Source organism: Oncorhynchus mykiss, chromosome 11 (assembly GCF_013265735.2).
Source record: "Oncorhynchus mykiss isolate Arlee chromosome 11, USDA_OmykA_1.1, whole genome shotgun sequence".
NCBI lineage: Eukaryota > Metazoa > Chordata > Actinopteri > Salmoniformes > Salmonidae > Oncorhynchus > Oncorhynchus mykiss.
Genome location: NC_048575.1, coordinates 53,280,648 through 53,307,454, shown reverse-complemented (window position 1 = coordinate 53,307,454; position 26,807 = coordinate 53,280,648). Strand labels below are relative to the sequence as shown.

Here is a 26,807-nt window from a genome sequence, read left to right as displayed (position 1 = left end):
GGCAACTAAATTTAGCAGGTATTGTAACAAGCCTTCATGATCTCACCGACACATAAATGAGAATATGATTATCATGAGACCAGGGCTGTAGCCAGGATTAAAAACGATATTTTAATACATACAGAGGGATCTGTTAGCAGAAAAGTGTTTTATAAACAAAAAGGTAAACAAATATGTTTACAGAAGAATAAATAAATGTGTGCAGTTGTACAGCTAATGTCCTGCAATTCTACAAATGCAGTCATTACCCATGCCATGTCAATATGATTGTGAGTGAAAATGACTAACAAAATCAATTGGGGCCCCTGGGCTCGTGCCCTGCGTAGGTAATTCGGTAGGTAATTGGGCCATGATTACTACAAGTTTAGATAGATGGCTAGACAAATGAACTAATCAAAACACTTGTAACTGACATGGGCTAAGTGAGTGTCGGTGAGTGACATATAACAAGAGGAAATTTGCTGATGCACAACCATTTTTTTTAAAATTGCACCTTGTGTATTCTACCTCTCAACAATAATAAATAATTTTTATTTATTTTTTAAATTGGAGAAAAAAAAGACAAATGTCCTGACCATGGTGTCCTCTTATGGAGCTACGGCCATGCATGAGTCAAATAAATGATGTCCGGCACATATAGGATCCTTAGTTGAGATTTACATAAAGAGTCAATGCTTTGTATGCAAGGCCAATAGGATAGCAAAGGCAGAGTCAGTCACGCAGGAGTCACAGTGCAACATTAGCATAAACTATGCGTGTCAGTGAATGGCTGGATGGCTGCTGCTGTTGCTATTGCTAAGGACTCAATTGTCAATATGATCTCTGGTCCTTATCCAAAGATCAGAGAGGGGGTGACGGAGCTTTGATTTCTGCACACAGGGAGGGGATAAACAATAGGAAAACATGACCACAAAACATGTCACTCACTCCAATACTGGCACCCTTCACAACAATATTTACATGCCACATCCAGTTTTATGAACAGAAGAAGATAAACAAGAGGGCTGAGAAAGAAAATTAGAATTGAGAAACAGGGTGGGAAATAGTGAGTGAGTGAGCGAGAGGGTAGAGGAGGGGGGTAGTAAAATAAGGTCAGCAGGCGAGTGAGAATGTTGACCTTTGCTAGATAAGGCTTTCTTCCCTGCCTCGTTGGATCCGAACAGGTGGTGAGACTAATTATATTGCAGTTATGTCCTTGACAGGAGAAGAAAAAAAACACACATCTAAGATACATTTAAAAATGTGTTCCAACTTACTCTGTTTTCGCACTCTTTGTGCCTCTGTGAATGGTTTCTGTTTTAATGTTGACGGTAATAAAAAGGAGACAGTATATGTTTGTAGACCATGGGATCCAACGGACCTGGTTGATAGCAAGGGAACGTTCCTTATTGTATCATGCAGTGGATATTAGCGGTCTTTTTTATTTATTTAACTATGTGTGTATTCAGTGGGTGGGGACTTCAGGCCCAGAGCCAGCCAGACCTTCACTGACCAACCAGTATACAGACCCCAATATCCTCAAAATAATGCTCCCACACAAGAAAAAAACACCAAATCTGTTAGCAACCAATCCTTAGATTGTCAAAGCAGAGTCTCTGTGGGTGAACTGTCAAAGCAGAGTCTCTGTGGGTGAACTCAGAGTCCAGAGACACAGTATCTCATTTAGCCTCACTGTGAGAGGAGTGTTCTCAAAGTTGGTCCACAATGTGATGTGACTGTGTGGCCAGAACACAACCCCCATCCACTGATCTGTCTGACTTTCCCTAGACCAGACACTCTGTACCAGAGACGCTGAGTGTGTGTCTCCCCACTGCTTCCGCTCTGAAGCCAAGCCCTTCACTTCGCATCGTCTTACCTCTGGAAGTAATGTCAGTAGATAAGATATTAAATCCTTCCCCACTAGAAAGGATAAATGATCAAATCAAACTGTATTTGTCACATGCACTGAATACAACAAGTGTAGACTTTACCGTGAAATGCTTACTTACAAGCCCTTAACCAACAGTGCAGTTCAAGAAGAGTTAAGAACATATTTACCAAGTAGACTAAAATAAAAAGTAATAATAAAAAGTAACACAATAAGAATAAGAATAACAAGGCTATATACAGGGGGCACCAGTACCGAGTCAGTGTGTGGGGGTACAGGTTAGTCGAGGTAATTTGTAGTTGGGGGTGAAGTGACTGCATAGAGTATAAACAGCGAGTAGCAGCAGTGTACAAAAGCGGGGGGGGGGGGGGGGGGATGTAAATTGTCCAGTGGTGATTTGATTAATTGTTCAGCAGTCTTATGGCTTGGGGGTAGAAGCTGTTGAGGAGCCTTTTGGTCCTAGACTTGGTGCTTCGGTACCGCTTGCCATGCGGTATCAGAGAAAACAGTCTATAACTTGGGTGACTGGAGTCTGTTGACAATTTTATGGGATTTCCTCTGACACTTCCTCTAGGTCCTGGATGGCAGGAAGCTTGGCCCCAGTGATGTACTGGGCCGTTCGCACTACCCTCTGTAGCGCCTTACGGTCAGATCCGGAGCAGTTGCCCTACCAGGCGGTGAAGCAACCAGTTGCTCTCAATGGTGCAGCTGTAGAACCTTTTGAGGATCTGAGGACCATTGCCAAATCTTTTCAGGCTCCTGAGGTGGAAAAGGTTTTGTTGTGCCCTCTTCACGACTGTCTTGGTGTATTTGGACCATGATAGTTTGTTGGTGATGTGGACACCAAGGAACTTGAAACACCAAGGAACTCCACTACAGCCCCGTCAATGTTAATAGCGGCCTGTTCGGCCCGCCTTTTACTGTAGTCCACGACCAGCTCCTTTGTCTTGCTCACCTTGAGGGAGAGGTTGTTATCCTGGCACCACACTGCCAGTTCTCTGACCTCCTCCCTATAGGCGGTCTCATTGTTGTCGGTGATCAGGCTGTTGTGTCGTCATCACGCGCTGAGGTAGTACCGTCCACTCTCTCTCACAGCCAGAGTCATCAAAGTTCTCACTAAAGGCCTGAACGGATTGCAATCAATGAACAGCCACCAAAATAGTGTTTCGTAGAAACTACTCAAATGGATGCATACATTGATATCCAAACCATTTTACTCTAAACCTGATTATCTAATGTCATGAAGATACCCGATAGACAGCACATTAGAACTTATGATTAATGCATTTCCTTTTAACCTGAACATTGCTGGCAATGACATGGCAGATGATGGGATTAGCTGAGGAGAGGAGTGCCCATTACGGCCGAGCTGCAGAGATCTGACTGGACATCCATGATACTGCTGGACACTGGACCTGCCCGGTCCTCACTGGGAGGAGAAAGTACATCATTTAGAGAACAGATAAATGCATTCCTCCCCTCCCATCATCATCTGCTGGCCACAATAACCCAGGTCTGGGTGGCAGGTAGCCAATAATTTAGAGCGTTGGGCCAGTAACCAAAAGGTTGCTGGTTCAAATACCTGAGCCGACAAGGTGAAAAAAGCTGTTGATGTGCCCTTGAGCAAGGCTCTTCAACCTAATTTGCTCCAGGGGTGTTGGAATACTACCTGAGTGGTGCAGCGGTCTAAGGCACTGCATCTCAGTGCTAGAGGCGTCACTACAGAACCTGGTTAGATACCAGGCTGTATCACAACTGGTCGTGATTGGGAGTCCCATAGTCCGGCGCACAATTGGCCCAGCGTCGTCCGGGTTTGGCCGGGGTAGGCCGTCATTGTAAATAAGAATTTGTTCTTAACTGACTTGTCTAGTTAAAGGTTAAATAAAAAAAAAATACTATGGCTGACCCTGTAAAACAACACATTCCACTGCACCTATCTGATGTACAGTGCATTCGAAAGTATTCAGAGCCTTTGACTTTATCCACATTTTGTTACCTTACAGCCTTATTCTAAAATGCAATAAATAAAACACATTTCCTCATCAATCTACACACAATACCCCATAATGACAAAGTGAAAACTGCTTTTTAGAAATATTCACACATAAGTATTCAGACCACTTGTCATTAGATCGAAATTGAGCTCAGGTGCAAACTGTTTCCATTGATCATCCTTGAGGTGTTTCTACAACTTGATTGGAGTCCACCTGTGGTACATTCAATTGATTGGACATGATATAGAAAGGCACGCACCTGTCTATATAAGGTCCCACAGTTGACAGTGTATGTCAGAGCAAATACCAAGCCATGAGGTCAAAGGAATTGTCCGTAGAGCTCCGAGACAGGATTGTGTCGAAGCACAGATCTGGGGAAGGGTAACAAAACATTTCTGCAGTATTGAAGGTCCCCAAGAACACAGTGACCTCCATCATTCTTAAATGGAAGAAGTTTGGAACCACCAAGACTCTTCCTAGAGCTGGTCAGGGAGGTGACCAAGAACCCGATGGTCACTCTGACAGAGCTCCTCTGTGGAGATGGGAGAACCTCCCAGAAGGACAACCATCTCTGCAGCACTCCACCAATCAGGCCTTTATGTTAGAGTGGCCAGACGGAAGACATTCTTCAGTAAAAGGCACACGATAGCCCACTTGGAGTTTGCTAAAAGGCACCTAAAGGACTCTCAGACCAAGAGAAACAAGATTGGTCTGGTCTGGTGAAACCAAGATCGAACTCTTTGGCCTGAATGCCAAGTGTCACGTCTGGAGGAAACCTTGCACCATCCCTATGGTGAAGCATGGTGGTGGCAGCATCATGCTGTGGGGATGTTTTTCAGGGGCAGGGACTGGGAGACTAGTCAGGATCGAGGGAAAGGGGAACAGAGCAAAGTACAGAGAGATCCTTGATGAAAACCTGCTCCAGAGTGCTCAGGACCTCCGACTGGGGAGAAGGTTCACCTTCCAACTGGACACAGCAAGACAACGTAGGAGTGACATCTGGACAAGTCTCTGAATGTCCTTGAGTGGCCCAGCAAGAGCCCAGACTTGAACCCGATCGAACATCTCTGGAGAGACATCTCTGTGCAGCGACGCTCCCCATCTAACCTGATAGAGCTTGAGAGCATCTACAGAGAAGAATTTGGCACACCAAAAACAGGTGTGCCAAGCTTGTAGCGTCATACCCAAGAAGACTCAAGGTTGTAATCGCTGCCAAACGTGCTTCAACAAAGTACTGAATAAAGGGTCTGAATACTTTTGCAAACATTTCTAAAAACCTGTTTTTGATTTGTCATCATTGGGTATTGTGTGTATATAGAGTGGGAAAAAACTATTTTAAGGCTGTAACGTATCAAAATGTGGAAAAAGTCAAAGGGACTGAATACTTTGTGACAATAAAACATTTATATTTTTTGGGGTACTGGATGTAGTCAGAGTACTGCGGCAGGTAGCCTAGTGGTTAGAGCGTTGGGCCAGGAACCGAAAGGTTGCTGGATCGAATCCCCAAGCTGACAAGGTAAAAGGTAAACATCTGTCGTTCAGCCCCTGAGCAAGGTAGTTAACCCGCGCCGAAGACGGGGTGTCGATTAAGGCAGCCCCCCCGCACCTCTCTGATTCAGAGGGGTTGGGTTAAATGCCGAATACACATTTCAGTTGACCGCATTCAGTTGTACAACTGACTAGGTATCCCCTTTCCCTACTGTTGCAGCACAGAAAATATCCCACAGGATCCCACAGCTAAAGAACTCCACATTATGTAGTAAATGCAGGCTGGTTCCTTCAGCCCTCTGGTTGAATGACCAGAATTAGTGCAATTTGTATGGCAGTCAAGGTGTGTTTTCCAATCAACGCAACATGGAATAAGAAAAGACAAACACTGTCTGTCAATTTAATCCAAAAGACTAGCTGCACATGAACAGTACCTAAGAGGGAGAGAGAGAGGATATTAAGATGAAAAGAGGGAGAGAAAGAAAGAGAATGTGAGAGTGAGAAGAGTGGGACTGTAGCTCCCATTCTGGCCCTGCAGCCCTGTGGCTGAATGCACACACAGGGTTGCGTAATGGGCCTGCTCACATCCTTGTGTGAAACCCAGCCAGGGCTATTGCACATGTAGCTGAAGAGACCACTCAAAGCCTTGAGGGGAAGATAGGGAAGTGGAGTTATTTCAGAGGGCATGCACAGGATGAGACTGCCTTGTTGTGACACAATACACTAAAAATAGCCCTATCTTAATAGAAAAAAAACAAAGTGCCAGTCAAATCCTAACTGGCATGAGAAGGAGGAGCTGGAGGAGGCAGCAGAGGAGCAGGTGGGGGAGGAGCAGGAGGAGGCAGATGAGGAGAAGGAAGAAGAGGAAACTCAGTATTTCAGTTAAAGAGAGAAGACAGTGAGGGCGCAGTAAACAACTGGGAGGATGTACAAGCCACAGTGCCAGAACAGACCAGGCACAAATCAACACTATATCAAAGGCAGTGCTTCCCCCTGACATGTCAGCTGCATTAAAACCATGATGAAATGTGTGAAATACATGAAGTAAGCCAGAAGGTATCAGGATGATTTAAGTCAGATATAATATAATGTAAAGCCTGTGGGGTCTGACTATGCTGTGTCGTAGGGTAGGGAAATTGTGGCCTGGCCAGGCCTGGTAGTGTGTTTTCTGCTGCACATACAGTATGACCATTAATCACCCTCAGCTACTTTTCTCTATCTATTTCCAGAAAGAGAGGCAGTGCAGAAGCCAGAGGGCAGACAATCCACAATAGCACTACACTAGAGCACGTGTGGACCGTGTGGCCGGCTGCGGCAGCTAGCAGTCACTGTGAATGTCACACTGTGTTAGGTTAGCTAGCCCACTGGAGGGAGGGGACCCTACAGTGACAACTGTGGGGATGGGATCAGTGTATTGGCAATCCAGAGGACACTACTGTACGCATTGCATCTTCACATCTTCATATGTGATGCTGGTTAATTCTTTAAATTGACACAGAACTTTCTATGGCAGAGAATTAGCCTTATGCCTCAATTGCAGTTACTTAACTCTTCCTCCTCATAAGCACTAAATGTACCTGATTAAATGTTAATACATTTGTAAGGTGCTCCACTGCAGATAAGAGCATCTGCTAACTGAATGAGAGAATGGATGTAAATGTACTGGGGTTTATAGTAGAAAAACACCAGCTGCATTCCAGCCCTGGAGGAAGTAATAGGGAACGTGTGTGTGTGTGTGTGTGTGTATTCTGTTAGACAGGGAGAAACACACAGAGAGAGCAGGTAGAAAAGAGCATGTTTCATGTAAGATATCCTGTGTCAGAAGAGAGGCAGATCTCCCTCTATCTCCCCCTTTCTCTGGGGCACTGGAGTAGAGATTTCTGAAAGGGTGTGTAGAGTGTGAGTCATCAGCAGTGCAGAGGGAGTAGAGAGGGAGAGAAAGAGAGAGATGTATTCTTCAAGTCCAAGAGGGAGCTCAGAGCAGCAATGCAGCAAGGAAACACCCAAAATCCCAATCTAAAAGACCAATACAGTCTTATCAAACGACTGTAGCCAGATACAGTAATAATGGAGGCCTGAAGGTGAGAATATGTGCAAGCTCAGAGTTATTTTACAGCACAGAGCACCATAGATCCATGGCTTGGGTGATCAGAGCATCATTAGACACCACTGGGCAGGGCAGAATGAGACTGACGCCTGTGCTCAGATTACTGTAATGAAGATCGCCCTGGTGAGTCACCACCACACGGTACACACTGCTTAGGGTACAAGTACTGTACTACAAACTAGCCCTTTGTATGTGTTATGATTTCTCTGGGAGCACAATTATTTTATAACATGACCATAGTACAGTATAGAGGCAATCACATAATGGGTTACGTGAAATATTGTGAAGAATGGATTGGCAACCATTTTTTTCAAGAAAAACATTCCCAGTCTAAAATTCTTAATGACTTCTCTGAAAGGGAGTGTGAAGTTTAATGTAAGTTTATGACTGTTAGTCACTCCATTCTCCCTCTTCCTCTCCTCCTTTACACATCATATATCCCTCCTACTGCTCCTTATCCATCATCAGTAGGGTTGCAAAAAACCTTCAATGAATTCCCTTGTTTTCCAGCATTCCTGGTTGAATTTATTGACATTTCCCAGAAAATACAACCCTAACCATTACACACACTTAATGATCTACCTAGTTTTCCTCCCAAATCAGCCCTTTCCCCCTTACCTTCACCCATACACATATAGTGCAGCACTGGAAGACCAGTTCCCTCCTGTCCTCCTCAGACAGATACAGTAGGCTAGGTTGCTACAGCACAGCAGGACTGTCTCCCAAGGGCTATCTGTCAGTGGCCAGAGCATAGAGGAGATGGAGAGGAAAAACTGTAGCTGTCTGTACACCCCTGTTCACGTCAGCTTGAAACCAACACAGAGGTCTGTAACGTAATCCTGGAGATCAAATGAAGTCCTCCATGTTGCCATCAAATCAAATCACATTTTATTGGTCACATACACATGGTTAGCAGATGTTAACGCGAGTGTAGCGAAATGCTTGTGCTTCTAGTTCCGACCATGCAGTAATATCTAACAAGTAATCTAACCATTTCACAACAACTACATTATACACACAAGTGTAAAGGAATGAATAAGAATATGTAACTAAAAATATATGGATGAGCGATGGCCAAACGGCATAGGCAAGATGCAGTAGATGGTATAGAGTACAGTATATATACATATGAGATGAGTAATGTAGGGTATTAAACATTATAGAAAGTGGCATTGTTTAAATTGGCTAGTAATACATTTATTACATCCACTTTTTAATTATTAAAGTGGCTAGAGATTTGAGTCAGTATGTTGGCAGCAGCCACTCAATGTTAGTGATGGCGGTTTAACAGTCTGATGGCCTTGAGATAGAAGCTGTTTTTGAGCCCATTGATTAAATTATTGCATGATGCCTGCTGTCCAGACATTCCACAATACACCAGAGCCCTACCAGTGGACATGCCCTACCAGATGAAGACTGTGTTTGACACAGCAAATTCATTTGGACGTCTGAGTGGTGAAGTGCACGCTTTCCTAGGGAATGTATTGAGATCTCCAGAGTTATCGCATGGTCCATAGAGTAACTTTCAGAGCTGGACATACAGTTGAAGTCAGAAGTTTACATACACTTAGGTTGGAGTCATTAAAACTAGTTTTTCAACCACTACACACATTTCTTGTTAACAAACTATAGTTTTGGCAAGTCGGTTAGGACATCTACTTTGTACATGACACAAGTCATTTTTCCAACAATTGTTTGCAGACAGATTATTTCACTTAATCACAATTCCAGTGGGTCAGAAGTTTACATAGTGTCACGACTTCCACCGAATGTGGCACCTCTTCCTGTTCGGGCGGCGCTCGGCGGTCGTCATCACCGGTCTACTAGCTGCCACCGATCCCTTTTTCCTTTTCTGTTGGTTTTGTCTTATTGGTTACACCTGTTTCTTTTTGGGGGTTGGTTAGGGCAATATAAGCCGGTAATGTCCGCCCGGCTTGTTTCTCTGTTCAGTTTTGTGGATGTGTTATTTTTGTATTTCTCCGGACTGTTTGTGTCCTGTGTTTGGGCCGGTCATTTTATGCACCTGGTGTTTTGGCGTGACCTTTCTTTCACCGGAATAAATACGGTTGTCCTTAACTCTCTGCTTTCTGCGCCTGACTCCGCACCCACTACTCTTAATCACGTAACACATACACTAAGTTGACTGTGCCTTTAAACAGCTTGGACATTTTCAGAAAATTATGGCATGGCTTTAGAAGCTTCTGATACACATCATTTGAGTCAATTGGAGGTGTACCTGTGGATGTATTTCAAAGTCTACCTTCAAACTCACTGCCTCTTTGCTTGACATCATGGGAAAATCCCAAAAAATCAGCCAAGGCCTCAGAGGCTCAAGGGTTATGGCAGTCAATTGCAACAGTATTTCTGACTGTCTTCTCAACTCATGATCACATACTCTTAATGTGGGGCTATGACAGTCAATTGCAAATTAGTCTGACATGGCTCTAATACCACGTTCAAAATGATTGGGAACTCGGAAATCTCAGACTTCCGACCGTTTTGAACTGTCACCCAAATCAGAATTCCAAGTCGGGAATTCTGGCCTCTTTCTAAAGCTCTGACTTTCCGACCTTAAGATCACTGGTGCCATGATTGGACCTTGTTTTCTTTCCGAGTTCCCAGTTGCCTTGAAAGCACCATTATCTCACCACCACTAATGAGATGGGTGTGCTTGATGCATGTCGCGTCAGAGCTTCTCGAAGTCAGAGGGCGTGGTCAACACTATAATGGTCATCTCTGCTGTCATATCCAACCTGGATTGATATTTGGTTTGAATGCAGACAAGAGCGCTGCTGAATCCAGCTACACACAGATATGACCTGGCGAAGGGTACCATGAGTTTTAATACTCTGAGGGAGACGGCCGGGTATTCCCTTTGAGTCAGGAACAAAAACTCCTCCGTAGTGACCCGTGAATGCATTGTCTGCAACATTTCGGTCACATGACAGCCGACTCAAAGGGAACCCTGATTTCCTGATTCAAGCGAAATGGTCAAGTGCTGCCTTTTCCCACGATATAAGTGTACTCTGTTGTTGATTTTACAATTTTTTTTAAATGGATTTAAATTTTTAGGTTGACCACATTACACTGATTTTGAGATACAAAAAACATTTATTATTTATAATCATTTTTGGGAGGATTTTGGAAATTCTCCCACGACACCATTTTGGGAACCTCTGCCTTATTGTATCACTGAGACAGGAAGATTATCATATAATAAACTGGAAGATAATGGGTCAAAAGGGTGTTTCAACCTTCTAGTCAAAAAGGTGTTTCAACCTTCTGGTCAGGTTTTCTGGAAATTGACTTGTTTTTCATATTGTCTGATTTGAACTATCTGTTTGTCTTGCTACTGCATGTCTTTTCTCTAACTCCACATTGTCACACAAAGCTAGAGCCAGGCCTCTCAACCAGCAGTTCTATTTAGAGTGACTCATCCCTCTGTGTTTCAGAGAGAGATAGTCAGAGAGAGAAAGAAATAACAAAAGTACAAGCAAACACAATTCCTAGCTCTGCAAGTTGGTCATGCTATTTTACTTAGTTCTCTTACTGCTCAGCTCTGTGTTGTGCCGATTGAGACACTGTTCTGGGAAAAAGCATGATTGTTTCTTTAACTTTTCTTTTGAATGTAGATTTACATGGTCATTCACTCTATAATTTGCACACACACACACACACACACAATCACACACAGACACAACCACACAATCACATACAGACACAACCACACACAGACACAACCACACACAATTTCATACTCAGAGATCATTTCACTGGAAAGCATTGTGACATCTAAGCCATCAGCTGAGTTTCAGCAGGAGAGGACAGAGAGGGGGGGGGGTGGAATCGAAGCAAATGACCAAGAAAACAATATTTTCTTGGTGAATTCCTGGGACGAAAAGATATCAGCACTCCGAGTCATCCTGAGTCTACCTGTCAGGATCACTCGGTCTTCACGCTGTTCCTCTACCGTTTCCAAAGAGCAAACGTCACAAAGGAAAACATCCAGAACCCATTGCTGTCTAGAAACTGCAGAGAGAAAAGCCTCACTGTCACAACTTCAAGAGTTTAGGAAGAAAAACAATGGGCCAGCTCCCCACAACCTCTCTGAAACAACAGTGCAATAATCAAGCCAAGTAGAGCAGTAAGACTGGTAACAGTCAGGTGAACGGTTCATATGAAAGGCTCTGAATGAATGGCTTGGTGAGCCACACACTGGAACCAAAGTCAACTCTTCAACCTTTCTCACAGTCTGTGAGCAGAGCCACAGTCAGCACAACACCTCTGATACCTGGAGTGACTATTCTTATAGTCAGCTCCTCTCTCTCCCAAGGAGAAACGCTAGCAGCCATCTTCACCCTTTCCCTCCACCCAGACAGCAATCTAATTAAGGAACGCTAGATTGAACCCATCCCACCTTCTGATGGCGTTAAATTAGATGTTACAGATTTGGAAAAGCAATCTAACTGTGACGTTGTGTTCTGTCTGCTGGCAATAGAGAATTGTGTAGGGTGTCTCGAGTAAGGGAGGGGTGTGTGAGAGAGAGAGAGTGTATAGTGACGCTACACTACATGTATGTGCATACATAAGGAGAGAAAGGGTTACATGTTGAGGACTTGACAAAGGAAAACCAAGGGAAAAATATTTCAGTCATCGCTGTATTTTAAAGCCATCAATCCAGCTTGGGGACCACCATCAAACACAAAAAAAAAATCAATCGGCGTCACTTAATGGGAATTACCTATTTTGCTGCTGCAGAAGCCCATTTAGGGTACCAACAGCATTCTCATTTCATACCAGAAGTTGTTTTTATCAGGTGCCTGCTGTGGCTCCTACTTTGTTCTGTCTTAAGAAAGTCCAGTACACTTTCACATCTATGTCTTAATATACTGGAGGAATTTTTGTGGACCTACAATTGATTCCCATTCAAAATCCTATAAACCCCTAACCCCTAAGATGAAAATATCCTTTTTACAAGTGGACACGCAAAATGTCCTCACTTCTCTGAATTTGAATTTGTTTACTATTGTTGTGAGGACTTCTGGTACCCACAAGTAAAATTAAATGTGTACACACACAGTGTCAGATCTTCTTTGAAAGAGCAAGTATCAATATTTATGTACTGGCTGAGTCCATAAATCTTAGTGACTGGTCCAAAAATCAATGCACGCCTGCTACATATTTGAATCTGCTTATGAAGGTCACATTACTCCAGCAGAGGCTGGGAGGACGAGGCATGCAGTAGGCTAAATCACCCAGGAGCGCTTTTATTTATCCTGCCCCTACATTGGCCCAGCCCCAGCTCCATTCAACCCACTGATGCTCTACCACCAATCTAAATGTGTAAAAACCAGCCACAAATAGACTTTACCTAACATGATAGGCCCTCTTGCCATGCTTAAAAGCTAGACTTCTCAGGGTTTATCCCTGTGTAACACATGTGCATTATACACTGACTGAACAAAAATCTAAACGGAACATGTAAAGTGTTGGTCCCATGTTTAATGAGCTGAAATTAAAAAAAATCCCCAAAATTTGACATACGCACAAAAAGTTTCTGTCAAGTTTTGTGCACAAATTTGTTTACATCCCTGTAGTGAGCATTTCTCCTTTGCCAAGATAATCCATCCACCTGACAAGTGTGGCATATCAAGAAGCTGATTAAACAGCATGATAATTACACAGGTGCACCTTGTCCTGGGGACAATAAAAGGCCACTTAAAAAATGTGCAGTTTTGTCACAACACAATGCCACAGATGTGTCAAGTTTTGAGGGAGCATGCAATTGGCATGCTGACTGTAGGAATGTCCACCAGAGCTGTTGCCAGATAATTTTATGTTAATTTCTCTACTGTGTAACCATGCCAACCCAGGACCTCCACATCCGGTTTCTTCACCTGCTGAATCGTCTGAGTAATCAAGCCCTTTAGTGGGGAGAAACTCATTCTGATTGGCTGGGCCTGGCTTCCAAGTGGGTAGGCCTGGCTGCCAAGTGGGTGGGCCTATGCCCTCTCAGGCCCACCTATGGCTGCACCCCTACCCAGGCATGTGAAAGTATAATATGTTTAAAAATCTTTCAAATTGTTGCATGTCGCATTGATATTTTTGTTCAGTATAGATGAGGCAGAGGATAGGGGGAGAGTTCAGTGGAATGCTATCAGTTAAGCCTGATCATAATCTTGATGTGATTGGCCTGACTGAAACATGGCTTAAGCCTGATGAATTTACTGTGTTAAATGAGGCCTCACCTCCTGGTTACATGAGTGACCATATCCCCCGTGCATCCCGCAAAGGCTGAGGTGTTACTAACATTTACGATAGCAAATTTCAATTTACAAAAAAAAGAAGAAGACGTTTTCGTCTTTTGAGCTTCTAGTCATGAAATCTATGCAGCCTATCCAATCACTTTTTATAGCTACTGTTTACAGGCCTCCTGGGCCATATACAGCCTTCCTCATTGAGTTCCCTGAATTCCTATCGGACCTTGTAGTCATAGCAGATAATATTCACATTTTTGGTGACTTTAATATTCACATGGAAAAGTCCACAGACCCACTCAAAAGGCTGTCGGAGCCATCATCTACTCAGTGGGTTTTGTCCAACATGTCTCCAGACCTACTCACTGCCACAGTCATACTCTGGACCTAGTTTTGTCCTGTGAAATAAATGTTGTGGATCTTAATGTTTTTCCTCACAATCCTGGACTATCGGACCACCATTTTATTACGTTTGCAATTGCAACAAATAATCTGCTCAGACCCCAACCAAGGAGCATCAAAAGTCGTGCTATAAATTCCCAGACAACACAAAGATTCCTTGATGCCCTTCCAGACTCCCTCTGCCTACCCAAGGATGTCAGAGGACAAAAATCAGTTAATCGCCTAACTGAGGAACTCAATTTAAACTTGCGCAATACCCTAGATATAGTTGCACCCCTAAAAACTAAAAACATTTATTGTAAGAAACTAGCTCCCTGGTATACAGAAAATACCCGAGCTCTGAAGCAAGCTTCCAGAAAATTGGAACGGAAATGGCGCCACACCAAACTGGACGTCTTCCGACTAGCTTGGAAAGACAGTACCATGCAGTATCAAAGATCCCTCACTGCTGCTCGATCATCCTATTTTTCAAACTTAATTGTGGAAAATAAGAACAACCCGAAATGTCTTTTTGATACTGTCGCAAAGCTAACTAGAAAGCAGCATTCCCCAAGTGAGGATGGCTTTCACTTTAGCAGTAATGAATTCATGAACTTCTTTGAGGAAAAGATCATGATCGTTAGAAAGCAAATTACGTATTCCTCTTTAAATCTGCATATTCCTTCAAAGCTCAGTTGTCCTGAATCTGCACAACTCTGCCAGGACCTAGGATCAAGAGAGACACTCATGTGTTTTAGTACTATATCTCTTGACACAATGATGAAAATAATCATGGCCTCTAAACTTTCAAGCTGCATACTGGACCCTATTCCAACTTAACTACTGAAAGAGCTGCTTCCTGTGCTTGGCCCTCCTATGTTGAACATAATAAACGTCTCTCTATCCACCGGATGTGTACCAAACTCACTAAAAGTGGCAGTAATAAAGCCTCTCTTGAAAAAGTCGAACCTTGACCCAGAAAATATAAAAAACTATCGGTCTATATCGAATCTCAAATTCCTCTCAATTTTTTTTGAAAAAGCTCACTGCCTTCCTGAAGACAAACAATATATACGAAATGCTTCAGTCTGGTTTTAGACCCCATCATAGCACTGAGACTGCACTTGTGAAGGTGGTAAATTACCTTTTAATGGCATCAGACCGAGGCTCTGCATCTGTCCTCGTGCTCCTAGACATTAGTGCTGCTTTTGATACCATCGATCACCACATTATTTTGGAGAGATTGGAAACCCAAATTGGTCTACACGGACAAGTTCTGGCCTGGTTTAGATCTTATCTGTAGGAAAGATATCAGTTTGTCTCTGTGAATGGTTTGTCCTCTGACAAATCAACTGTAAATTTCGGTGTTCCTCAAGGTTCCGTTTTAGGACCACTATTGTTTTCACTATATATTTTACCTCTTGGGGATGTAAATCGAAAACATAATGTTAACTTTCACTGCAATGCTGATGACACACAGCTGTACATTTCAATGAAACATGGTGAAGCCCCAAAATTGCCCTCGCTAGAAGTCAGTGTTTCAGACATAAGGAAGTGGATGGCTGCAAACTTTCTACTTTTAAACTCGGACAAAACAAAAGATGCTTGTTCTAGGTCCCAAGAAACAAAGAGATATTCTGTTGAATCTGACAATTAATCTTAATGGTTGTACAGTCGTCTCAAATAAAACTGTGAAGGACCTCGGCGTTACTCTGGACCCTGATCTCTCTTTTGATGAACATATCAAGACTGTTTCAAGGACAGAATTTTTCCATCCACGTAACATTGCAAAAATCAGAAACTTTCTGTCCAAAAATTATGCAGAAAAATTAATCTATGCTTTTGTTACTTCTAGGTTAGACTACTGCAATGCTCTACTTTCCGGCTACCAGGATAAAGCACTAAATAAACTTCAGTTAGTGCTAAATATGGCTGCTAGAATCCTGACTAGAACCAACATTTTTTATCATATTACTCCAGTGCTAGCCTCCCTACACTGGCTTCCTGTTAAGGCAAGGGCTGATTTCAAGGTTTTACTGCTCACCTACAAAGCATTACATGGGCTTGCTCCTACCTATCTCTCTGATTTGGTCCTGCGTGCATACCTACACGTACGCTACGGTCACAAGACGCAGGCCTCCTAATTGTCCCTAGAATTTCTAAGCAAACAGCTGGAGGCAGGGCTTTCTCCTATAAAGCTCAATTTTTATGGAATGGTCTGCCTACCCAAGTGAGAGACGCAGACTCGGTCTCAACCTTTAAGTCTTTACTGAAGACTCATCTCTTCGGTGGGTCATATGATTGAGTGTAGTCTGGCCCAGGAGTGTGAAGGTGAACGGAAAGGCTCTCTTGCTGTCTCTGCCTGGCCGGTTCCCCTCTTTCCACTGGGATTTTCTGCCTCTAACCCTATTATAGGGGCTGAGTCACTGGCTTACTGGTGCTCTTTCATGCCGTCCCTAGGAGGGGTCTGTCATAGGTTTGTCTGTCATAGTTGAAGTGTACCTATGATGAAAATTACAGGCCTCTCTCATCTTTTTAAGTGGGAGAACTTGCCCAATTGGTGGCTGACTAAATACTTTTTTGCCCCACTGTATGTAAATTGCTTCAAATCAAACAACTGCACACTTCTGTATATCACCCCCGATGGCCTAGTCGAGAGATTTAATAGAACCCTGAAATCCATGCTCAGACGGATCATGGAGCGGGATGGGCGAAACTGGGATCAGCGGCTGCCATTTTTTTAATGTTTGCCATAAGAGAGCAGGCATCCACTGGTTTTTCACCATTTTAGCTATTGTTTTCCCACGGGCTCAAGGGATTGTTAGATGTGACAAAGGAGAACTGGGAACAACAGACCAGTCCCCATCACCTTGGACATGAACACCGTACCTTAGTCCATCAGGATTTCTAGGGGTACCTGGGAGAGCATCTGTAGCAGCTCTCTGGCGAGGCTCTTGGTGTTAGCACTACGCAGGGGAATGGCCTCGGGATACCTAGTGGCATAATGTACCACAACCAATATATGTTGAAAGCCTTTCGCAGACTGTGATAATGGTCCAATTAAATCCATAGCAATTCTATCGAATGGCATGTCTATCACTGGCAATGGGATTAATGGATTTCAGGAAGGGATGAGGTTCTCTGGCAGTCAGGACACCCATGGCAATACCTTACCAAAACTGCATACCCGCATAAAACTGCACCCCCAGCCAGAAGAAACATTGTAACACCTGTTGTGTTTTTTCTCTCCGTATATGTCCTCCCAACAAATGGCTATGGGCCCGGCTCAGCACTGTTTGCCGAAACAGGGTTGGAACCAACAGCTGCTCCACTGTCATGTCATTCGACTTTGTGACCTGGTATAAGAGATTTTTTATCATGGAAAAATGAGGAAAAGTGACTATATTAGCAGGACTTACCATCTACTACCTTGACATTCTGTCTTGTGTTATGTAGTGTGGGGTCTTTCAGCTGAGAAGTACCAAACTTTCCCATATACTGTGTTAACTCAGGGGGAATTTCTAGGCCCCTTGCCCTGCTCTTCCTGTTCCTCCTCTTCCATTTATCCCTTCTGGGTTTCCTGTCTCTTCGTCATTTCCTTCCCCTTCTTCTCCCAGGAGAACTCGAATGTCGGCTACGGAAGTTGGGCAGGTAAGTACCAATTTGTTAATTTTCCTTTCATAGGACAGGGAGTTCTTTTGTAGCGGTTTAATTTTCTTATCACTGGAAAATGTAAATGGTACCTGCCATGTCCTATTACTGGCACAGCCATCTCCTTTTGTCCTGTAGTCTTTTCCACAATTCTTGAAAATATGGACAGTCGTGACCCACTTGCACGGGATATGGCAGATTTTCAATCAACCCTACAGTAGGTTACCTCTCTACATCTGCAGTTGGACACGTTTCGGTGTCCCTATGTACACAGGTGATGTCCATGGTTGGAGCGGCAGTCTTTCCTCAGCTGGGTTAGTAGTGAAGGCATGATGAGGGAGACCATGCCTAAAAGAGCATCTACTTCTTTCCCTTGGACCTGTACCCAACAGGTGCGGTGGGTGGCGGTGGGCTTAGACATGGGCAGAAATTACATGGCAGTGGTGTAGATTGGAAATGTCGACCTTCATGGGTTCCTCCTTCTTGGGACAGTTCCATGCGATGTGTCTTATTTCACCACAGCGGTAGCACTCCCGGGTGTCAATATCAACCCCTCTATTCCTCATCTTTGCTTCAGGTTGGAAAACATGGTCCGCCCTTTGGGTTCTTTCTTTCCAAACCTGGGGAGTCTGTAGTTGGGATGTCTTTCTTCCTCCTTCTTTGAGGCCTCCCTTTTCCTGGGTGGTTCTGTCCAGGCGGCTGGGTTTGAGCAGTTCGTCAGTTGCTCGACATCTCTCAACGAGGTCCACCACTCCATCCACTGTGGTGGGACTGCCCTGGCTGACAACCTTCTTTAGCTTGTAAGGTAAGCCCCGGATGTAGTGGTCAATCACTATTCTTTCCACGATGGCCCCAGTACCGAGGGTCACAGGCTCCAGCCATTTTTTTGCTAGGTGGACCAGGTCAAACATCTGTGACCTGGGTGCCTTCTCAGGTTTATACATCCAAGTATGGAAACACTGTGCCCTCAAAGAGACAGTGACTCCCAACCGTGCTAATATTTCCTTCTTTAGTGTGTCATAGTCATTGGCTTCTGTTGCTTCCAGATCAGACCACGCCTGTTGTGCTTCCCCACAAAGAAATGGAGCCAGTATTCCTGCCCACTTTATCTGTGGCTATGCCGCTCATTCTGCCGTGCGCTCTCAACGTCATCATTTGGCATAATTTTCTGCAGATACCGAGTGGCCATGATGGGTAAACCAGCGGTCTGTTGAGCAATTTTCCCCACAGTGATTTCAGCATGTCCATATTCATCTGCAGTTGACACTCCCTTTGTTCCTTCAATAAAAAGTGATTGGTTTCCGCTTGTTACAAAAAAAAAAAAAAAAATTTTTTGTGCGTGATTATCCTCACTGCCTTGCCCACATTCTCTACCAATGTAGGGTTTTCAGTACCGGGTTCTTTGTAAGGCAGGTTTTACACATACAGTCCGAGTAAAGGGTTAAACCTGTTTATTATTATTATTATTATTATCATCATCATCATCAGGCTTTGGCAGCATTCCTGATATATCAGTTTGGCTAGAAGTTTCCCCTGAGCTGTCCGTGGTCCTGCCTCTGGGGAATACTTTGCATTGCTGTCCGTGGTCCTGGCAACCAAAAACAAAGAAACCTCGCAGGCACATATCCACAACACAACCCCTGAAACCGCTACAGTATGTACAGTACAACTCTCCAGCCTCCATAGGGGCTTCTCACTCTTACTCATTGCTCTTCTCTGTGGAAGTGTGGCACCATAATAGCCTCGGGTGCCATGGCATGAATTTGTCACTGGGCTAACAGGCTTATGAAAGTTAGATGAACGTTATACGATCTTGTTAAAACCAGTTACATTATTAAAAGGGCACATTCATTCTGAGAAGGCAAGAAAGGGAGCCTCCAGCAGATTGGAATTTTAATAACCTCAATACAGTGATTGAGAAACTTAGCAGAGCTTTAACTCTACCACCCAGTTATATGGGCACTGTGGTGACTTTGTCCACTCTCTCTAGAACAAATACACACACACAAGGTAAATGAAAGCCAAAGATTTTTTACATGAACCGTTGATACGTCCACTGATTGTACCACATAGATAGTATTGTACATTTTATCAGATAGCTAATGATTCTGGTGTGGTCATGACAGTGTTGTAGTATTAGCAGGCTGGAATTAACTCAAATGTGTTTATAAAGCCCTTTTTACATCAGCAGTTGTCACAAAGTGCTTATACAGAAACCCAGCTTAAAACCCTAAAGAGCAAGCAATGCAGATGTAAACGCATGGTGGCTAGGAAAACACCCTAGAAAGGCAGGAACCTAAGAAGAAATCTAGAGAGGAACCAGGCTCTGAGGGGTAGTCCTCTTCTGGCTGTGCCGGGTTGAGATTATAAGACTACATGGCCATTTAAGGCCAGATCGTTCTTCAAGATGTTCAAATGTTCATAGAAGATCAGCAGGGTTAAATAATAATCACAGTGGTTGTAGAGGGTGCAACAGTTCAGCACCTCAGGAGTAAATGTCAGTTGGCTTTCAAAGCCGAACTGAACCTGATCCTGGGGGAGTGTTATCTCAGCATCTTCACTGTAATCAGGTAAAGGCTCTGCACTAGCTGTGTGTGTGTGTGTTTGAGTGTGTGTGTGTGTACATGTGTGTTTTCTTTATCTGGCTCAACTCAACCTCTCCTTTTATCTCCCTGTACAGTACAAGTATGGCACACATGTCAACTCCTGCAATGCACTTAACCTGTTACAACACAAGAATGGGCCTTGTTCCAACCAAAGTCATAAAGTACCAGCTAATACTGCCCAGTACAGCACAAAGCATTAATGAATACAAAGGCAGTTCTGAATACAAAGCAGTCGCTATTCTGAACATTCTAGAGTGAATTTTTTTTTTGTGAATGTAAAGGTTCTAGAGTCAGTGAGGAGTACTAAGGAGTGAATGGTGTGTTTATCTTCAGACACAGAGCAGCAGCATAGTCCTGGGTCCCGGTTTGGCTGGGTTGGCCGGCTGCTCCAGAGCGTTAATAAGAAGGCTAATTGAATTACGGCAGCGGTGGAGGCCTGTAGTGTGGGCGCCACGCCGCTCTAATTTCATTACTACTCAAGTAAACATGGGCATGGGGAGGCAGCCCCCCAGTACAGCAGCCTGCCCTGCTTCATCACACACACAGTTTTTGTGAGGATTGTGTAGCATCATCACCCTACCCCCCATCTGAATATTCCTGTGTGTGTTTGTTCGAGTTCTGATGCCGCAATAAAGAGAGATCAGAGGGAATAAATGCAGAGGAGCGTGGAACAGGAAGAGCAGAAACACACACACCTTCAGGCTGCGTCACTGCTTGAGTAGAGTAGTGGTGTCAGCGCTTTCACCATCCCCTGTTCTCCTGTTCTAAAACACAACCACTGTAGACAACAGGGTGCCTTTCAGACAGGAATCCTCCTTCCTTTGCATTCTTAACTGTTGCTTTATCATGGGGAGTTATCCAGAGGTTGATGATGGACATGATTGTGAGCAGTAGTAGTAGTGTGATTACTGTGAGACTGACATGCTCTTATGCCTTGTTCACAATGCCAGTTGTGACTCAAATCCAATTTATGGCATATCCGATTCAAATCCTATCCGATTCAAATCAGATCTTTCAAGCCACATTTCCAGCCACCTTTGTAGGTCAGGTACAAATCTGATTCCTGGCCATGCGACTTGTCTAAACTGTAAAATCTGATTTATTTATGGTTTTTAGACCATTATTTGGTATGTCTTGTTGTTTGCCAGTTACTCTGTTGACAGTTTGTCAAGAACATGTGGTAGCTAACTACCTAGTTAACTGTTTACAAAACAAATGAGTGAATATGCTTGAAAGCCAAACAGCTACCTAGCTAGCTAGTTCAGGGTTTCCCAAATGTGGTCCTTTGACCACGTTTTAGTTAGTTTTCTTTCATTCATCTCTTTTATTCATCTCTCCTAGGTCATCCTGCTTCTTCTTCATCTATGGATTTTATATGGCAGTTGGCAACCAACTTTAACGTGCATTACCGCCACCAACTGGACTGGAGTGTGGACTTTGTTCATCTTTCAATCACCCATGTGGGTTAGTATGCTCATAAAAACCAATGAGGCTTGCAGCGCGTCAAGCGTCTAAAATAGAAAACCCAATGCCCCCCTTGTTAAAAATATTCTGTGAATACTCTCTTATCTCAGGATATAAAATGAATGTGATGGCAATGGGAAAAACACAAATAATAACTCATGATCTACAGCAGGGGTGTCAACCTCATACCATGGAGTGCTTAGCGTCCGCAAGTTTTATTTATTATTTATCTTTAACTTTCAATTAAGACTTAGACAACCAGGTGAGGGGAGTTCCTTAGTAATTAGTGACTTTAATTCCTCAATCAAGTACAAGGGTGGAGCGAAAACCCACAGCCACTTGGCCCTCCGTGGAATGAGTTTGACACTTGATCGACAGCAATCCTTTAAGTGGATCACAAAAAAAAGATGAAATACACAGGATGCTTAATAAGTGACAAACATGTTAAGATAACTTTCTCCCATTACCCAACAACATGAAAGCAGATCTAACTAAATGAAACAATCTCCCCATAAATCTTCCAGGTAGAATACATCTCTTTAGAATGGCATGGCTCCCAAATGTTTATTTTTTGTAAATACCAATTACCCCACCAAAGACATTCTTTAATCTGTCTATTTCCAGACATGGCAATGGGTTGGACAATATTAAAGAAGCTATTACTTAAATACTGGAAGTTAAACATTGGAGTAGAGAATGGAAGAATCAAATGCTTAATTTAAATATTGAAAGAAAATCTGTCTATAGACAAACATAACACAGTTTGAAATCATATGGGGCAGTCTTACAAGCATAACAAATAACAGTGGGTGTGAATACGGTGGGAACATGTGGGTGTAAGCAAGTGTGATGTCATTCATGTTGCTAGAAATGTATGTACAGTGCCTTGCGAAATTATTCGACCCCCTTGAACTTTGCGACCTTTTGCCACATTTCAGGCTTCAAACATAAAGATATAAAACTGTATTTTTTTGTGAAGAATCAACAACAAGTGGGACACAATCATGAAGTGGAACGACATTTATTATATTATTATATTTCAAACTTTTTTAACAAATCAAAAACTGAAAAATTGGGCGTGCAAAATTATTCAGCCCCCTTAAGTTAATACTTTGTAGCGCCACCTTTTGCTGCGATTACAGCTGTAAGTCGCTTGGGGTATGTCTCTATCAGTTTTGCACATCGAGAGACTGACATTTTTTCCCATTCCTCCTTGCAAAACAGCTCGAGCTCAGTGAGGTTGGATGGAGAGCATTTGTGAACAGCAGTTTTCAGTTCTTTCCACAGATTCTCGATTGGATTCAGGTCTGGACTTTGACTTGGCCATTCTAACACCTGGATATGTTTATTTTTGAACCATTCCATTGTAGATTTTGCTTTATGTTTTGGATCATTGTCTTGTTGGAAGACAAATCTCCGTCCCAGTCTCAGGTCTTTTGCAGACTCCATCAGGTTTTCTTCCAGAATGGTCCTGTATTTGGCTCCATCCATCTTCCCATCAATTTTAACCATCTTCCCTGTCCCTGCTGAAGAAAAGCAGGCCCAAACCATGATGCTGCCACCACCATGTTTGACAGTGGGGATGGTGTGTTCAGGGTGATGAGCTGTGTTGCTTTTACGCCAAACATAACGTTTTGCATTGTTGCCAAAAAGTTCAATTTTGGTTTCATCTGACCAGAGCACCTTCTTCCACATGTTTGGTGTGTCTCCCAGGTGGCTTGTGGCAAACTTTAAACAACACTTTTTATGGATATCTTTAAGAAATGGCTTTCCTCTTGCCACTCTTCCATAAAGGCCAGATTTGTGCAATATACGACTGATTGTTGTCCTATGGACAGAGTCTCCCACCTCAGCTGTAGATCTCTGCAGTTCATCCAGAGTGATCATGGGCCTCTTGGCTGCATCTCTGATCAGTCTTCTCCTTGTATGAGCTGAAAGTTTATAGGGACGGCCAGGTCTTGGTAGATTTGCAGTGGTCTGATACTCCTTCCATTTCAATATTATCGCTTGCACAGTGCTCCTTGGGATGTTTAAAGCTTGGGAAATATTTTTGTATCCAAATCCGGCTTTAAACTTCTTCACAACAGTATCTCGGACCTGCCTGGTGTGTTCCTTGTTCTTCATGATGCTCTCTGCGCTTTTAACGGACCTCTGAGACTATCACAGTGCAGGTGCATTTATACGGAGACTTGATTACACACAGGTGGATTGCATTTATCATCATTAGTCATTTAGGTCAACATTGGATCATTCAGAGATCCTCACTGAACTTCTGGAGAGAGTTTGCTGCACTGAAAGTAAAGGGGCTGAATAATTTTGCACGCCCAATTTTTCAGTTTTTGATTTGTTAAAAAAGTTTGAAATATCCAATAAATTTTGTTCCACTTCATGATTGTGTCCCACTTGTTGTTGATTCTTCACAAAAAAATACAGTTTTATATCTTTATGTTTGAAGCCTGAAATGTGGCAAAAGGTCGCAAAGTTCAAGGGGGCCGAATACTTTCGCAAGGCACTGTATGTACATGTCTATTGTTTTTGTCTATGTACGTTTTTGTTTATTGCCAAAAAATAAAATATACACAAGACATCCTTCCTTATCGAGCTAGCGTTAAACATGACAGGAATGTTTTCTGGTGTTCACATGTTAATGTCAGCAGACAGCCATGTACATGAAAAGTGGTACCTTTGCTAACATGAGTCTGTGGCTTTGCTGATTGTATCTCCATTAGAAGATAACAGAGTTGGAGGCTAATGGGGCTTGCTACTGAAGTACCTCACGCTCTGTTAGTTTTTCATTACCACTTCACTCAGTCTTCCATGGGAGCATCCAGTATCAGTAATTACAGATGCCACGACAATCATTTCAGAAACCATAATCTGCAGTTCTCTCACTTCAGGGGACTAACATCCCTCCCCTTGTCTCTTTCCTGTTCCTCCCATCCCATTTCTCTGTTGACTGAGAAATGCAAAACAGCTTAATGAAATTATAGGATGTAAGTTGACTTCAGAAGCACTCGTTTCATAGCAACTTCCAGGTAGAGGGGGCAGGGGTTTGTGTGACCAGAGCTCGTCTAACCATGTCACCGAAACAAGACAATCACAGAACAAATTAAGACAACACCTGGCTGGCGGCTAATAGCCTGCTGGACAGCTTTCTCTATCGCTATATATTGTGGGTAAAAGTAATGTTTTATAACATTGGCCAAATTTACATTGCTCGTTAGAAGCTAGGAGAATGAGGTTTCAACTGAATATTACATGAGTCTTGGGCCAAGAATGTGTTCAAAATAATTTAGTTTGATTCGGCAGTGGGATTAAATAGCTGACAGAAGAATGGTGAAAAGACAGACTATTTCTTTGAAGGCTAAGTATCACATAGCTGAGAATTGAAAAATACAATTTAACACCTTCCTGTCTTTGCAAACAACACACAGAACCACCGACCTCACACCCTTAGACTGTAGCTGCCACAACAATATCTCATTATATCTCAACACTATTCAAGTTTGTGAATAACCTTGAAAGCTGTTCAGACCTTTTCTCAATTTCTATTCAGCACACGCAATTGGTGGAATCTTACAAACAGAGAAATCAAACTGATAGTACAAACATCCACTGACAAGAAACGGTTATACACCAATCTAGCTATCATTCAAGATTTCAAAGTAACAGTACAGCAAGTTATAAAATCACACACACGTGCACACACACACAGCTAATTCCCATCCCCTCAACACAAGCAGTGCCCTGAGAGCTAATCGATGTAGCTCATTCATATTAAGCAACATGAAGACATCAGGGGAAGCCTGGGGAATTACAAGCAGTCTCCGCTGTGAAGACACAGCTTGGGATCAGCCTGAGGACTGGAGGATACATAACATGCCTGCCCCCCTCCAACAACCTGTTTAGTCCCAATGCCATTGCCCTGCTGCATACCAGGCCAGTAGCATGGCTAGCGTAGTCGGCTACTGCAGCTTCCACTTGTCAGGGCAGGAAACTGTTGGCTAAATAAAGAGAGTAGTAGACTGTGGCTTCCAAACAGATCTTTAGCCTTCACTTTCTTGAGACTAGTTTTTGCATAGAGGATTTTTATTAGGCTTCAGAGGTTGGGTCTGGAGCCACAACATCGTAAAGCTTTGTCCAACAGCAGCAGTGACATCACCAGTAACATCACCAGTCCCCAATGAATCCGTCAGCCTACTACTCCAAACAGACAACTGAACAGACAGTCAACTTATTTAAATCTTTAGCAGTCTAGCTTTAGGAACAATTATTTATGGTTCACAGTCCAGAGCAGGGATACAAAGGGGGAAAATACAGCTTCTGACGGCCTTACCTTGCCAAGAAGACTGCAGCCTCTTGCCACTGAAAATAATATCCACCACTACAGCCTCAGATACATAGAGAGTCAATGACTCACCAGCAGTATATGTTGTAGCTTGTGTTGGTTGAAAGCCCCAGGCTTCAGTTTCAGGGCTCTATTGTTGTCCTCTAGAAGACGTAGTCTCTCCCCCCGCTGACACTGGGGCGCTACGTCTGGGAAGTGGAGGGGCACAACTTCCTTTCTCAACTGTGGAGTAAACACGAGATAAGTTTAAAATGCTGTCATGGTCATCTGAATTATTTCAGCGAGTCATTATCAATGACCTGAAATGGTTATGACTAGCTGAGGAACGCTCAACCTCATTCTCTTATTTTGAGACTAAGTTTAATATTAATAATATTTTATATTAACTGGTCGCGCAATTTACTAGCAACAACATTTAGTCACCATCAGTTGATACTTGTAAAAAATAATAATCTGAAACCGCTAACCTGTCCCTTTGTCCTTCCACAGGGTGTTCAAATTCATTCTTTTAATATAAACCTTTTTCAAATACTACTGACTTTTTCCTCATTTGTGTTGCTCAACTCAGCGCAAATGCGATTGTACCAACTGAATCTCAGTTTACATATTGTAGAACACAGCTGTCAAACTCATTCCACGGAGGT

General features: G+C 43.1%; 1 protein-coding gene across 1 annotated transcript in view; it reads right to left on the bottom strand.

Annotated features, from left to right (window-relative positions):
- Positions 1–26,379, bottom strand: part of LOC110535061 (RIMS-binding protein 2) — a 117,326-nt gene extending 90,947 nt beyond the window's left edge. Inside the window, exon 1 of the mRNA XM_036935785.1 lies at positions 26,236–26,379. The gene's annotated coding sequence lies outside the window, so the exon portion shown is untranslated. The remainder of the gene's footprint in view (positions 1–26,235) is intronic.
- Positions 26,380–26,807: the final 428 nt, after the last annotated feature.